Source organism: Chiloscyllium plagiosum, unplaced genomic scaffold (assembly GCF_037043375.1).
Source record: "Chiloscyllium plagiosum isolate Xiang-an unplaced genomic scaffold, Cpla_swu_hap1 HiC_scaffold_36, whole genome shotgun sequence".
NCBI lineage: Eukaryota > Metazoa > Chordata > Chondrichthyes > Orectolobiformes > Hemiscylliidae > Chiloscyllium > Chiloscyllium plagiosum.
In genome coordinates this window covers 37319639-37334999 of record NW_028270174.1, presented here as the reverse complement: position 1 = coordinate 37334999, position 15361 = coordinate 37319639, and the positions used below count along the sequence as shown (strand labels likewise).

At 42.0% G+C, this 15361-nt stretch overlaps 1 long non-coding RNA gene across 1 annotated transcript in view; it reads left to right on the top strand.

Annotated features, from left to right (window-relative positions):
• Positions 1 to 15361, top strand: part of LOC148139927 (uncharacterized) — a 149681-nt gene that overhangs the window by 117733 nt on the left and 16587 nt on the right. Inside the window, exon 3 of the long non-coding RNA XR_015753238.1 lies at positions 9733 to 9784. This is a non-coding gene — a long non-coding RNA (uncharacterized LOC148139927). The remainder of the gene's footprint in view (positions 1 to 9732; positions 9785 to 15361) is intronic.

Here is a 15361-nt window from a genome sequence, read left to right as displayed (position 1 = left end):
AAGAAAGAAAAAATGCCAGAGATTTCACACTTTTGTTTTCTCTGACCCAGAGCTTGAAATTTATGAGCAATTTACTGACCTACAATTGTCATCAGGAATTTATAGTTGCAATTGTTGGATTCTAACAGAGAAAAGAGAAGTACTACCCTTATAAGGACAGCTCGGCTTAATAGAGAAACACAAACTATCCATGACCAATTGAATTGAAGATCTATTTGTACATTTATTTACTATGGAAAAAAATGTTAAATACAGATTTTAAAGATTGTTCAATGGTGCTGCTCTTGAGAAGCAAGAAGACCTTAAATATTTGCGTACAGGATTCCTAAATGCATTTTCAAGGTTGCTGTTTTGTAGTATATTCATTGAAGCAAAAGTAAAGACGCAGGTTTTGTGGGCTTCATCAATTTCAAGGACGGCTTTCAGATCTCTCAATATCGCATTTATTTATTAACATTAATAATACAAACAATTGTCATGACCTCAATCATGTCATTTCCAGTTCAGTGATAACTCAAAAAATTAAACATTTGCTGAGTAAACTGAAGTATATGATAGGGAAGTGATGAATGTTCTTTGGCTTGGAATGAGAGTAACAGTTCAAACTAATTGTTTGACATAGGCACATCACTGTACTGATCATTATTTGAATTCACTAATATATCACATCTCTGGAACAGGTGGTGCTTGAACCTAGACTTGGTCAGAAGATAAGGGCACAACTACAATACAAGAGCTCATCTAATTGTATTGTAAGTTTGTGTTAACTCAATTATGCACATCAACCATAAACTTAAATCATTTCAAACAACCAAAGCCTCGACACAATTCAGGCATTCTTAAACAGCAAGCCAATTGCTGACCAGTGAAGTTAGAGCTCAACTGAATCTGATGGGCCTACTCAATGCAAAATTTTAGCATTCCCAGATTTTATTTTCTGTTTGTTCTTCTCGCCTGTTTTGAACGATTTGGTTGTTGCTGATATGGCAGTGAACTCTTTGGGGTTTTTGAATATTCAGGTATTTGTGTATTTCTTCTGTGTTTATTCCAAAATTGCAGCAGAAGATCAGTCAACTTCTATAGATATCATTATGTTTGGCATGAGATCAGGAAACTCACTTTTAAGGATTTACAAGAGTGGTGAAAGAAATATGTGAGCATGCACAGCAAGAAAGCTTTGGCAGGCACTGTCTTTCCTAAAAGAAGGATGATGGGTGAAATAATACAAGATCTCTCTATTATAGCAAAATTGGAGAAAATCCCTAAAATTTAGAAGTCCTTTCTCCTAATGTATTATTTCTGATTTTGGTGACGGCATGTTTGGGAATTGCCTCGGCTTTGTTTATGGATTATCTCCATTTAAATCCCATTTTGATGTCCCCACTGTCTGAAACATAGAATGGAAAAAGCAGATCAGATCAGAGAGGATCTGTTTGAGTCAATATATTTTAGATGGCATTTGGAGAATTGAGGCAACTGAGGACATGAATCCATATGAACATATCAGGAATAGTGGGGTATTGGACAGGTGCCTGGGGAGAGGAATGTCAGTGGCTTTGGCAGTGTAAGGTACACTGGAAGGGTGTAAGTGGCTTGCGAGATATTTACTGCACTGGCTGTAATTTCGCAAAACTCACGCAAGCCCCTTATATTAAGACCCGAGGATGAAATCCATCAGGACCCAAACATTTGTCAGCCCATAGCTATAACAATTTACTGAGTACCACTTCTCCAGTGATTTATTTTCCAGAGTTCCTTCCTATCTTTCATTTCCTGATTTTTCTCTGCTGCTGGCATGATACTTGTATCCCCCATAGCGAAGGCTGTAAGTTACCTAACAATTCTTTCTTTTCCATTATTAATTCTCCAGTATGATTTTCTCAAGGACCAATCCATACATTATTCACATTGTATCTATTCTATTTTTTTTCTCAGATATCCCCTTAAATTCCTGCCACTGCATCTCTATTGACTGACCCTTTAATTTGTCGATTCATTCAGCCAGCTCTGCCTTGCCATTATTTAAAATTAAAAGTTGTTCTTATTTAAATTTTAAGAAATTGCCTTAGACCCATTTCTCTCTACTTCAGCCTGAATGTAATGATTGCCATGTTGTGAAGTTGGTAGCATTAGCACCAGGGATATGCAAAGCAGACAGTGACATCAATCAATACCAAATGCTGATTTGACATCTAACATGTGACTTTGGAACTCACGTTTTGAGCTTACCATCTCTTTTTGAACTTGTGTTCAGCTCCAATGGCACTATTAAAAGGATGAGGTCAAAAGTCACATGACACCAGGTTCCAGTCCAAAAGATTTGTTTGAATTTGAATTGTTGCTCCTTCATCGGGTGAAGTAAAGAGAGCTCTCAAGCACAGACTTTATATTCAGAGAGATCAAAAGTTTATACAAATGGTATGAGTGGAGAGTTGACAGGCCAAGTATTAGGTTTCTGAAGTTGATCAAGAGTGTCAGACGGTGTGAGTAAAGTGTCAACAGCTGAATAATAAGTGAAGGGATGACCTACGATCTGATCAATTGAGGTAGAAAAATAATTACAAAAAATTAAAAGTAAGGTGATGCCGGAGACAAGCCAAATAACTAGAATAACATGCCAGGTATAAGAGTCGCATGCTGAGGGTCTAACCAAAGTAACAATTAATCTAAAACTGTACAAACTAATTAATGTAGAGATATTATAACAAGGTTATCAAGATGATGGTGTCAAAATAGGACAGTAAATGACGTGCTGCCCTTCAAAGTAAGTGGATTTGACTACAGAAGCAGACAATTCTTGCTGACTTACCCTGCAACCGCAAGAAATGCAAAACTTGCGACCACACCTCCCCCCTTACTTCCCTCCAAGGCCCCAAGGGATCCTTCCATATCCGCCACAAATTCATCTGCACCTCCACACACATCATTTACTGCATCTGCTGCACCCGATGTGGCCTCCTCTATATTGGGGAGACAGGCCGCCTACTTGTAGAACGTTTCAGAGAACACCTCTGGGACACCCACACCAACCAACCCAACCATCCCGTGGCTCAACACTTCAACTCCCCCTCCCACTCCATCAAGGACATGCAGGTCCTTGGACTCCTCCATCGCCAGACCATAACAACACGACGGCTGGAGGAAGAGCGCCTCATCTTCCGCCTAGGAACCCTCCAACCACAAGGGATGAACTCAGATTTCTCCAGTTTCCTCATTTTCCCTCCTCCCACCTTGTCTCAGTCCCAACCCTCGAACTCAGCACCACCTTCCTAACCTGCAATCTTCTTCCTGACCTCTCCGTGCCCATCCCCACTCCGGCCTATCACCCTCACCTTATCACCCTCCCCTTAACCTCCTTCCACCTATCGCATTTTCAATGCCCCTCCCCCAAGTCCCTCCTCCCTATCTTTTATCTGAGCCTGCTGGGCACACTTTCCTCATTCCTGAAGAAGGGCTCATGCCCGAAACGTCGATTCTCCTGCTCCTTGGATGCTGCCTGACCTGCTGCGCTTTTCCAGCAACACACTTTCAGCCAAGGTCTAAGTGAGACCATGTATAGAATATTGTATGAAGTTTTGGTCTCCTTATCTGAGGAAGGATATTCTTGCTATCGAAGAAATACAGTAATGGTTCATCAAGTTGATTCCTAGAATGTTGGGACCAACATATAAGGAGGTTGAATTGGCTAGGATTATGTTCACTGAAGTTCAGAAAAATGAGAGGGGGGAGTCTCATTGTAGTCTAAAATTCTAATAGAATTACACAGGTTAGCTGTAGGAAAGACATTCTTGATAATGGGGGAGTCCAGAACCAGGGCCATAGTCTAAGAATACATGGTAAACCACTTAGGACTGAGATGAGGAGAAATTTCTTCACCCAGAGAGTGGTAAGCATGTGGAATTTGTGACCATGGAAAATAGTCGAGGCCAGAGTGGATATTGCACTTTGGGCTAAAGTGATCAAAGGATATGAGGGAAAAGCAGGAACTGGCTATTGATCAGCAGTGATCATAATAACTAGTGGAGTAGGCTGAAAGGACCTATGTTTTAATTTGTGCTCTCAAGTCATCTACTAAAGCTCCTTGAATTAAAATAAATTCCATACAAATTTGTCAAGCTCCCTTGTGCCTTAACTTGCCTATAATTTCTATGAAGGGCTTATGCCCGAAATGTCAATTCTCCTGCTCCTTGGATGCCTGACCTGCTGTGCTTTTCCAGCACCACACTTTTCGACTCTGATCTCCAGCATTTTCAGTCCTCACTTTCTCATCTAATTTCTATGCCTATGTCCTTGGAAATGTCCACTCAATCTACTTCTTGATACTGCAAGCAGGCATCGTGGGACAACAAAGCCAGCAAAATGCAGAAAGTGCATCCTTCCAGTGTACCTTACACAGCCCTGTGCATGATCATTAGCTCCTCCTCATAATTTTAAATTGTCTTCAGTGAGTTTGATGGTCAGGCACAAATTCCATTCTGATGTTTTTCGGCTGTGAAAACTCTCAGAATTAAAAGCCATATAAATATTGGGTCGGGCAAAGGCTAAGTCATTGCAGCTGTTAAAAAGGAAATACTTAGGGTCAATAGTTAATTGCCAAGAGATAATTGCTCAACTATCATAGGTTTGTAATCGAGCCCAGTGTTCAGGAATGGGCTATGGCAGGACGTCAGGATGTAAAATACGGTTTTAACCTGTTGCTATTGGTTATTCTATGGTGAGAACAGTTAAAATTAACCTTGTTGTGATTATATATGATTACATAACCCATGGTATTTCTTAAAATAAGTGCACAGAATAAAGCTGGGAGATTCTGCACAGCTGGAATTATAACACACCATTTATGCCTTCTGAAATAGCATGAGAGAAAGTGGGCATAGCAACTTATAATGAGAAGAACTGACCTGTGTGAGAAGGACTGTGGTGACAGGAGATAAAAAGGAACAGCATAGAAACAAACCCTTCAGTCCAACTTGGCCATGCCGACCAGTTATCTTAAATAAATTAGTCCCATTTGCCAGCATTTGGCCTATATCCCTCTAAACCCTTCCTATTCATATACCCATTCAGATGCCTTTTAAATGTTGCAATTGTACCAGCCTCCACCACTTCCTCTGGCAGCTCATTCCATACGTGCATAACTCTCTATGTGAAAAAATCTACCCCTCCGATCTCTTTTAAATCTTTCCCCCCCTCATCTTAAACCTATGCCCTGTAGTTTTGGACTCTCCCCACCCCAGAGAAAAAACCTTGTCTATTACTGTATCCATGCCCCTCATGATATTATAAACCTCTAAAAGGTCACCATACAGTATTGGTGAGGCTTGACATAGAGTACTGTCTACTGATTCCACCCCAGTAGTATGAAAAAAAGTGTGCTGGCATTGGAGACAGTTTAAAACAAAATCACTTGATTGAATCATCAAGAATGGCTAAACAGGTCAGATGTTTTTTCATTAGAGTCTAAACAAATGAGGGGTGATTATATTGAAACAGACAATATTCTGAGGGGTCTTAACAGGGTAGATGTTGAGAAGTTTCCACTTGTGGTGGAATCTCAAATCTCAGCATAGTTATAGAATAAGGGAATACTCATTTGTGGGCGGCACGGTGGCCCAGTGGTTAGCACTGCTGCCTTACAGTGCCAGAGACCCGGGTTCAATTCCCTCCTCAGGCGACTGACTGTGTGGAGTTTGCATGTTCTCCCCGTGTCTGCGTGGGTTTCCTCTGGGTGCTCCGGTTTCCTCCCACAGTCCAAAGATGTGCAGGTCAGGTGAATTGGCCATACTAAATTGCCCATAGTGTTAGGTAAGGGGTAAATGTAGGGGTATGGGTGGGTTTCGCTTCGGCGGGTCGGTGTGGACTTGTTGGGCCGAAGGGCCTGTATGAAGGAATTTCTTCCCCTAGAGGGTAGTGAATGTAAGAAATTTGCTACCCAGAGAGTTGTGGGGGCTAGATAGAGTCATAGAGATGTACAGCACGGAAACAGACCCTTCGGTCCAACCTGTCCATGCCGACCAGATATCCCAACCCAATCTAGTCCCACCTGCCAGCACCTGCCCCATATCCCTCAAAACCCTTCCTATTCATATATCCATCCAAAAGCCTCTTAAATGCTGCAATTGTACCAGCCTCCACCACTTCCTCTGGCAGCTGAAAACGTTGCCCCTGAGGTCTCTTTTATATCTTTCCCCTCTCACCCGAAACGTATGCCCTCTAGTTCTGGACTCCCCGACCCCAAAGAAAAGACTTTGCCTATTTACCCTATCCATAATTTAGATGTTTGAAGTACTGCAGAGTTGAGGCTAAGATGAGCTGGCATAAAGGAGGAGTTGAGGCCTGGGCTCTGAGATATGATGAGTTATGATCCTATATAACGCTGGAGAAGGCTTGAGGGACCAAATGGCATACTCCTGCTCCTATTTCCTATGTTCGTATGATAAACTGAAAGAAAAAGCAGAAATGGTTAACTTTCAGGATTCCGTTGTGAACTTTCATGAGAATGGTTTTACCTAATTCATGTCCTTACAAATTGCTTTAATTTCTTGACTTCAACCCAGTTTGAAACCTACACTCGTTGGAAAGATTCCTAGAAAACACAAATATAAACTTGATTACAATAGTGCAATAAGATGAATAAACCTGAAAATGTGTATCGTGGTATATATGATCATTTTAGTCAGACATAGGAATTTCATTCAAAGTGATTTTTAAAATCCTTAAGCAGTTCAGTCCAGTTTGAATTGCCACCATATGGTCAGTTCCCCTGCACCATTGAAGCAGTCCAAGATTCTGTACAGAGCTGCTGGTGTTAATTTCATTGCCCTTGTAAACCCAATTATAAGCCTCCTTCACAATGTATGCTTAAATGATTTGTTTGCTGCCATTTGAATGGGCATCCTTCCTGGTATTGTGGCCAAATCAATGTTACTTTAACAAATGAAGCACTAAATTGCTGATTTTAAACAATCGCAGGAGAATACCTCACTGATAGACCATGTCCATATGGAAGTTATCTGTCTCTGATTTCACGTGCTTCTGCATTAAATCCTCTGCTTGGTCAGCTTTTTTGTCTGAGACTTTGAGTACATCAATGGAATGACATCCTTCAGTAGGCCAGGATTTTCTGTTTGAAGTATGGCAGTGGCATCGCAGTTGCCATCACTTCCGCCATGGCCTGTAACAGGTTTTCTGGCACAATCGTCCACTCTTCAGCATAACGTCAGGAGCTATCGCTCTGCATGTGATGCTAAACTCCACCACTGGGACCCTTAACCCTCTTCTGCCAACTCTCACCTACTGTTGGGTACCTTTGTGATCATGGGCCGTAGGTCGATTAGCTCCCATCTCTCCATGGTGATGCTGATCAATGAAGAGTTTTCGGCCTCTGATTGACCAGAAGGTTTTGGCAGGCAGGATTCAACGGGTGTGAAACAATTTGGGCATCCTAATGTGAAATGTATTTTATAAATTTAATTTCTTTCTACTCTGGATTATTTTTCTGTCCTGTCGTTTGCTCATTTTCTCATTCAGGCTGAGATCATGAAAAACCGCCTAATTGCTTTTCACTTCAATAGAAATTATGACTTGCAACTTGTGGTTTGCAATGAGCTCCTGCAGTTTCTCCTTCCCAACCCAAACCAGCAATATGTCTAATTGCTCCTTTGACTATACTATCATTCACATAGAGCAGAAGTTTTTGTTATACAAGTGTTACTCTACAGTAAGAAATCACGCTAGTGAATTAAACCAAATTCATCACTGTAACCTCAACTTATATATTTACTTTTCAAAGAAGTGTGGCTCCTCACATGATTTTTCAAAGCAGAAATGTCATTGTAGTGTTAAATCTGACAGCAATGCCTACTGAAAATAGTGGGTTTAGTATACGAACATCATGGCTCGTAACCATCTATTTTCTGATAGTGTAGCCACTGGATCTGGTTTCTGCAGGGAATGTTGGACATTCATGAATTGATGTGTACACTGAGTTATTAATGATGAATTACAAAAATCTAATTCTAGGCAGTGAGGTAACTCTGTAAAACACATGACCACTTCTAGTGACACATGGACAGCAAAAATTCCCACTAAACAAGCTCCCAAAGCATAATCACCAACACTTTGGACGTTCATCTTCAGAATCAGAAATCCATAAAGCCAGAATTTCACAGTCAGATTCTGAACGATTGGAGAACTACTTACTAGATTAATAACAGTCATCCAATAAATCCAGTGCCAGATAACATCCAGCTGGGATATAAATAAAAAGAATTTTATTAATGTGTTGGTGCCTCCACTGATTTTAATTGGTCATGTTTTATTCACAATATTTCTCTTGGTGGACTTTCCCTTTTTCCCTCTGAAATATCTTTGGTGCTATGGAGGAGAAATAGGGACAAACACAGAACGTAAAATAGAAAAAGGCTGTGGAGTGTGGAGCAGAGGAAAGATGCAAATTTGCCGCAGGGAGAAGGAGAGCCTGGAATATGGTTATCGAGTGAACCAAGAACAGAAAAACAGAACACTGGTGAAAAGAAAATGTCTGGAAGAGAGAAAGCATAGTGGGCAGAGAAAGGAAATCATCAGAGAGAAAGAGTCTCTCACAAAAGGAGAGAGACAACCTAGTGCAGAGAGAGAGAACCTGGAGCTGGTTGAATACTTGAAGCTGAGTGTAAAATAATTCAGTGCAGGGAGTGAAAACCTGGAGAACAGTATAAAAAGATGAAGTTAGAACATGGGGAGAGGAATACATTGACAAAATAGAATCCATATTTTCAAGCAGTAAACAGCTAAAAACTCTATTCAACACCTGGAAACTGGTGCTATTTTGATGTAATTCTAAGGATCAAATGAATGCAGTTGAAAGTAGAATGCAAATTGCACCCTATTTCCAGTGAAACAGGAGTCTGTCCAACACTAAAATGATTGACATTTTACTTGAAATTTTAAAAGTGAAGATCATAGTGTTGGCAGTAAACCAATGTTTTGCTCCAAATGTGTACAGTATGACACCCAAAAACACAAATCATGAAAATTTGGTTGTTCGCTAGATTTTTAATTCTAAAAATATTGCAGAACAGTTTTTGCACATGAGTAATAAGCAAAAATTGAAATTTGGCATTTCTCACTATTACAAAAAACCCAAACAATTATACAAAACTATTTGCATTCATTTGAGACAAACAGAGGGTCTGATAACTGAATGGACCCCCATTGTACTTTAAATAGTGTTTCCCCATCACACTTTGACTTTGGAACGTGCCAGTCGGGGTCAACGCTTTGCTCTGGAAGACCAACAAGTTCCAAGCAGACCAAAGAGCATCTTTACTGAGTTGATGGTCCTCTACGCACAGTCACTGTTTATCTCAGTGTGCATCCCAGTGGACATCCCATAGAACATAGAATCCTACGTTACAGAGCTGCTCAGGACGAACTGCAACAAAACCTAATCCATCCCTCTCTCAAACTTCTTTGCAAAGACACATTCCAGAAGGAGGTGTGTGACAGTCTGAACTCCATCTCTTTCCACGCAGCTGCTTTGAGTGCAGCATGAGGTGGTGGAGAGAGTCCGGTTGTACATGAAAGATCTCACAGGTAGTGTCCATCTCACACCAGCCAAGTGATGTCTTGGTACTTGTTGCAAAGTTCTGATGATAATAACTTTGCCAAATAACTTTGACGTTCTGCTCAGGGAACCATCCAATAGGATCAACTCTCTTTTTTTTCCTGCAGGATTCCAAGAATGCTCCATGCTGACCACTTCCTGATGGACTTGTGGTGAAAGGTGCTTTTCTTTACAAATGTTTCCATAAGGGACAGGTGATACGGAACAGTCCAACTATTCAGAGCATATAGCAGTGTGAAGGCCAGACCTATCCTTCATAACACTGGGGATAGGTAAAACCTCAATATGTGATGAGACTTGGTGTTTGCGTACCAAGGGTGCATGTGCACGTTGATGCAGCTTTACAAAAAAATGGACATCAGGATGGGGCTGCATCCTTCTCCACACCTCACAATCCACAATGCACCAACCACATCCCCTCCTCCCATCCCCCGTTCCCCCCACACAACCCCCCCCCCAACCCACCGGGCCTCCAATCCAGAGCTTTATACATGGTGTCCCTTTGGACCTGGTCCATCTTGCTTTCTATATTATTAAATAGAGAAGCTGGGCACTTCAGAAAGCTCGTCCTAATGTTATTTCCAAGCATAACTGTATGACTTTTAAGTTGCATTTTCCAAGACCTGTGACAACGGTAAATTGTATGTAATTCAAGTCTAAGATGCTCAGGCCTCCAGCTCTGGTATGTCACCTTGACCCTGGGTTTTTTTTTGTGAAAAGCACTGTTGAAATTTGTGGCATTTGAAGATGATCAACAAGTTCTCTCTTTCACAATGCTGGCTAATTTTTTTGTATAAGAATTCCAGATTTCTCCCTGCTTAGAATCATGCACTCACACTGAGCACCTCATAGCGAGTCAGGTACATCGGGTAGTGCAAGACAGTCTGCTTTTCATTCTCAAAGTCAGCAGAAAACATGATTTAGTGCTGAGAAAACCAGACAACTGTCATTTGCTTATCAGATTCCTTGTGTCTCTCACTATGCTGTGTTGTTAATGACAGCACATCAGCTGTTAGAATGTTATGTGTTGGAGTATTCAGGTCACCTAGTGCTATAAAACATGATATGGTCATTATTCATCACTGGAGCTAAAACTTTCTGTTCCTGAAACAGTACCAACGTGGTTCAATTAGAAGATCTGCCACTATGAAATCAGGGTTACTTGATGATGATTATTCTAACTGGGCAATAAATGTGACCATGAAGAGTGAAGATGTCTCTTGTGATGCACTAATACTGTTCCTATCTCGAGGCCTGGAGACCCAAATTTCTCTTCCTATATGATCAACAATGCCCTCCTGCGCATCTCCTACACTTCCCGCACACCTCCGCCATCGAGCCCCACCCCTCCAACCACAACAAGGATAGACCCTCCCCTGGTCCACACCCTAATCTCCAGATACAACTCATTATTCTCTGCCATTCCGCCACCAACAGTCAGACCTCACCACCAAGGATTTCTTTCCCTCCCCACCCCTATCTGCATTCCGAGGAGACCATTCCTTCCACAACTCCCTTGTTAGGTCCACGTACCCCCACCAACCCACCCTCCACACCTGGCACCTTCCCTTGCTGCAGCAAGAGATCTAAAGCCTGCACCCACAAACTTGAAAATACAACCATCTCTTTGCTTCTTTCAAAGTTATTTCCCTCTTTCCATAACTGAAGTGTGTGGCTCAGCACTTGTTACCCCTGGTGTTTACCCTGCCATGGAATCTGTTTTGAGCCTGTCCTACTATTAGTTGTTAAATAATAATACAAATGTAGGTGTAATAAATTACTGAATTAGTCCAGTGCTCATAGTTCAAACTCTTGAATCTTTCTGTGCCACATCTATCCTGCATTACATCACATTTATCTTCCAGCTTCTGCTGAACGCATCTTGCAATCAATTCACCAACATCACAAATGGATTAAAAATAACTAGTATCTTAGTCATGGTTTAAAAAACACATTAATCAGCCTAACAAAAAGGATTGCTATAATCACATGCAGTAACCTTCCAGAAGCTTCTCAGAAGTCAAAAACTGCCAACCAACATTTCCTGTACCTTCTGATGGAACTGAATGCTAACTATTTTCTTATACACTGCCCCAGATACACAGAAGTCTCCAAGGAAGAGAAATGCTCTACATAATAGAATTGCAAGTTACATCAATCCCATAAAAAGTGTGCCAATCACTTTCCACTTAATCTCTGATATACATAGACACTTGACTAGCCTTTGCCTCCATGACAACTGTTGATCCTTGCACACCCACCTCTCAAGAGAGACTTGGTCACATTACTCCCACAGTACTGAATCCAACTACCATCTAACCATACAATTTTGACGAGAGTTAGGGGAGCAATGCTGTTGCATCAACCTCTCCTGATGATATCGACACTGCTAACTCCAGGATACAAAAGGAAATCCTCTGGCTTGTACAATAGTCAAAAAATTGCATTGGTGTGATTAGATTAGATTACATTACAGTGTGGAAACAGGCCCTTCGGCCCAACAAGTCCACACCGACCCGCCGAAGCGAAACCCACCCATACCCCTACATTTACCCCTTACCTAACACTACGGGCAATTTAGCATGGCCAATTCACCTGACCCTGCACATCTTTTGGACTGTGGGAGGAAACCGGAGCACCCGGAGGAAACCCACGCAGACACGGGGAGAACGTGCAAACTCCACACAGTCAGTCGCCTGAGGCAGGAATTGAACCCGGGTCTCAGGCGCTGTGAGGCAGCAGTGATTAGATTAGATTACTTACAGTGTGGAAACAGGCCCTTCGGCCCAACAAGTCCACACCGACCCGCCGAAGCGCAACCCACCCATACCCCTACCTTTACCCCTTTAACCTAACACTACGGGCAATTTAGCATGGCCAATTCACCTGACCCGCACATCTTTGGACTGTGGGAGGAAACCGGAGCACCCGGAGGAAACCCACGCAGACACGGGGAGAATGTGCAAACTCCACACAGTCAGTCGCCTGAGTCGGGAATTGAACCCGGGTCTACAGGCGCTGTGAGGCAGCAGTGCTAACCACTGTGCCACCGTGCCGCCCACGGTGTGCTCTGCAAGTAAATCTTTTTTTCATCGTAACAGTGAAGCAGAAGTTACATTTCATCAATATTCCTCAACATATCTTTGAGAATTTTTAAAAAGGAGGAATAGTCTACAATCGCAGAACAGCTGCATAGCCACTCATTGATCCCCACAGAGGACTTCCAGACTGCTAACTCCAGCTTTGGACTCAACCGTAAAAGGATAGACATTGGTAAACAGGTATCCCTTGGTTTCTTTCTATTTAAATCTAGAATGAGGGGTCATAGTTTTATGCCAAGGGGTGGCGCATATATAAACCAGAGATGAAGAGGAATTTCCTCTCTCAAATGGTCATGAACCTGTGGAATTCACTACGGGAGAAAGTGAGGACTGCAGATGCTGGAGATCAGAACTGAAAATGTGTTGCTGGAAAAGCCAGCAGGTCAGGCAGCATCCAAGGAACAGGATAATCGATGTTTCGGGCATAAGCCTGAAGAAGGACTTATGCCCGAAACGTCGATTCTCCTGTTCCTTGGATGCTGCCTGACCTGCTGCGCTTTTCCAGCAACACATTTTCAGCTGTGGAATTCACTACCCCAAGGTGCGATGGATGTTGGGACACTGAATAAATTTACGGAGTAATTAGCAAGATTTGTAATTAGTAATGGGTTAAAGGTGATGGGCAGGAAAATAGAGTTATGGAAAAGGTAAGATCGTCCATAATCATATGAAATGGCAGAGCAGGCTTTAGAGCCCACTTCGACACCTTATGTTCTCAGGTTGTTGCTAATTGATTGACTTCCTTGTCCTTTTCAATTTGATTTCTCCTCTTCTATGTTTACGAGTATGCCTTGTTGGAATGTATTGCCCCCGCCTACTTCAAAGAATGTATGAAGTAGACCCTACTTCTGGGTTTAACTGCAGTGGTGTGATTGTGGTCATTAAATAGTTAGAATCCACAAGCAGCGGAGTGGTAGACAGAGTAAATTTCAACCTCACTTTTTAAAAGGAGAGAAATTAAATTACAATTTGCTTGTGGATAGCTGGTGAGTATGAGGTAACAGATTTGTTTCAAAACTCGCCATTTGTCTGAAACAAAAATTAAGGTTTCACATTCAGGTTGGATCCAATAAAACAAGCCAAAAATTTGACGAAACTGCATGAAATTTGACAGAAGTCCAAATATAAGAAACAAGCTGAAATAAAGCAATTGAAAGTCAAAAGGGTAAAATTGGATCCCAGAAATGATTTGTAAAATGAAATAATCAGTTGCAACAGAAGATTCTTAGTCTAACATTGGAACAAATAGAATGGGTTAGTTGACCGGTTGAAATGTTAGTGACCCTGAGGAATATGGAATTTCAAGTGAATCTGCCAACAAGGTGATATGGAAAGAAGTCCTGGCTGAGCACTTAGGTGTCAGTCCACAATCACAAATTGAGGGACCACTATCAGATACTGACCAATATCCTATCACCTTGTTAAAGGTGGAAAAGCTTAAAACACAGCTCACGTTTAGGCAGAGAGAAGTGAGAAGGAAGGAAAAGGGAGAACAAAGAGAAAGGAAAAGAAGAAAAGAGATTTCCACTTCCAGAAACTGGAAATGGAGTTACAAACTCAAAGAAATTGGATGAAAAGCTGCTCAGGAATCTTGTCTCCACTCAGTAACAGTCCAAATCTTCCTTCTCCAGAATTAAGCTTTGAAGACCTTACACAGATAGACTCTGTCCGAAATTAGAAGGGGGGTGTGGATTGCTTCACCACTACTTTGAATAAGGTTTCAAGATAGCTATTCACCACAGAAATGTGGACTCTCAACAAGAAAGGCTCAAGAGATCAATCTCCAAAATGTCCGTTGATTATGAGCAGGCGAAAAACTTCTAAACTTAGTGCATTTGAATTGATTTGCGTGACATATCACCAACAATTCAGGAGCATTCAGAGTAAACCCATGTAGAGCCATCTAGATTTCGAAAGACAAAACCTAATCGCTTTTGACTGCTGGTTCGCTTCATGAAATATGGCATATCTATGATAAATTACATGAGCCATTCCCCAACCTGAGAATGCTCTTAGAGGAGGGGAAAATCTTCACAGCTAGAGGAGACACTGTCATTAGAACATAGAACAGTACAGTACACAACAGACCCTTCAGCCCACGATGTTGTGCCGACATTTAATCCTCATGTATGCACCCTCAAATTTCTGTGACCATATGCATGTCCAGCAGTCTCTTAAATGTCCCCAATGACCTTGCTTCCACAACTGCTGCTGGCAATGCATTCCATGCTCTCGCAGCTCGCTGTGTAAAGAACCCGCCTCTGACATCCCCTCTATACTTTCCTCCAACCAGCTTAAAACTATGACCCCTCGTGTTAGCCATTTCTGCCCTGGGAAATAGTCTCTGGCTATCGACTCTATCTATCCCTCTCATTATCTTGTATACCTCAATTAGGTCCCCTCTCCTCCTCCTTTTCTCCAATGAAAAAAGTCCGAGCTCTGTCAACCTCTCTTCATAAGATAAGCCCTCCAGTCCAGGCAGCATCCTGGTAAACTGACTGTGTGGAGTTGGTGGGCGGCACGGTGGCACAGTGGTTAGCACTGCTGCCTCGCAGCGCCAGAGACCCGGGTTCAATTCCCGACTCAGGCGACTGACTGTGTGGAGTTTGCACGTTCTCCCCGTGTCTGCGTGGGT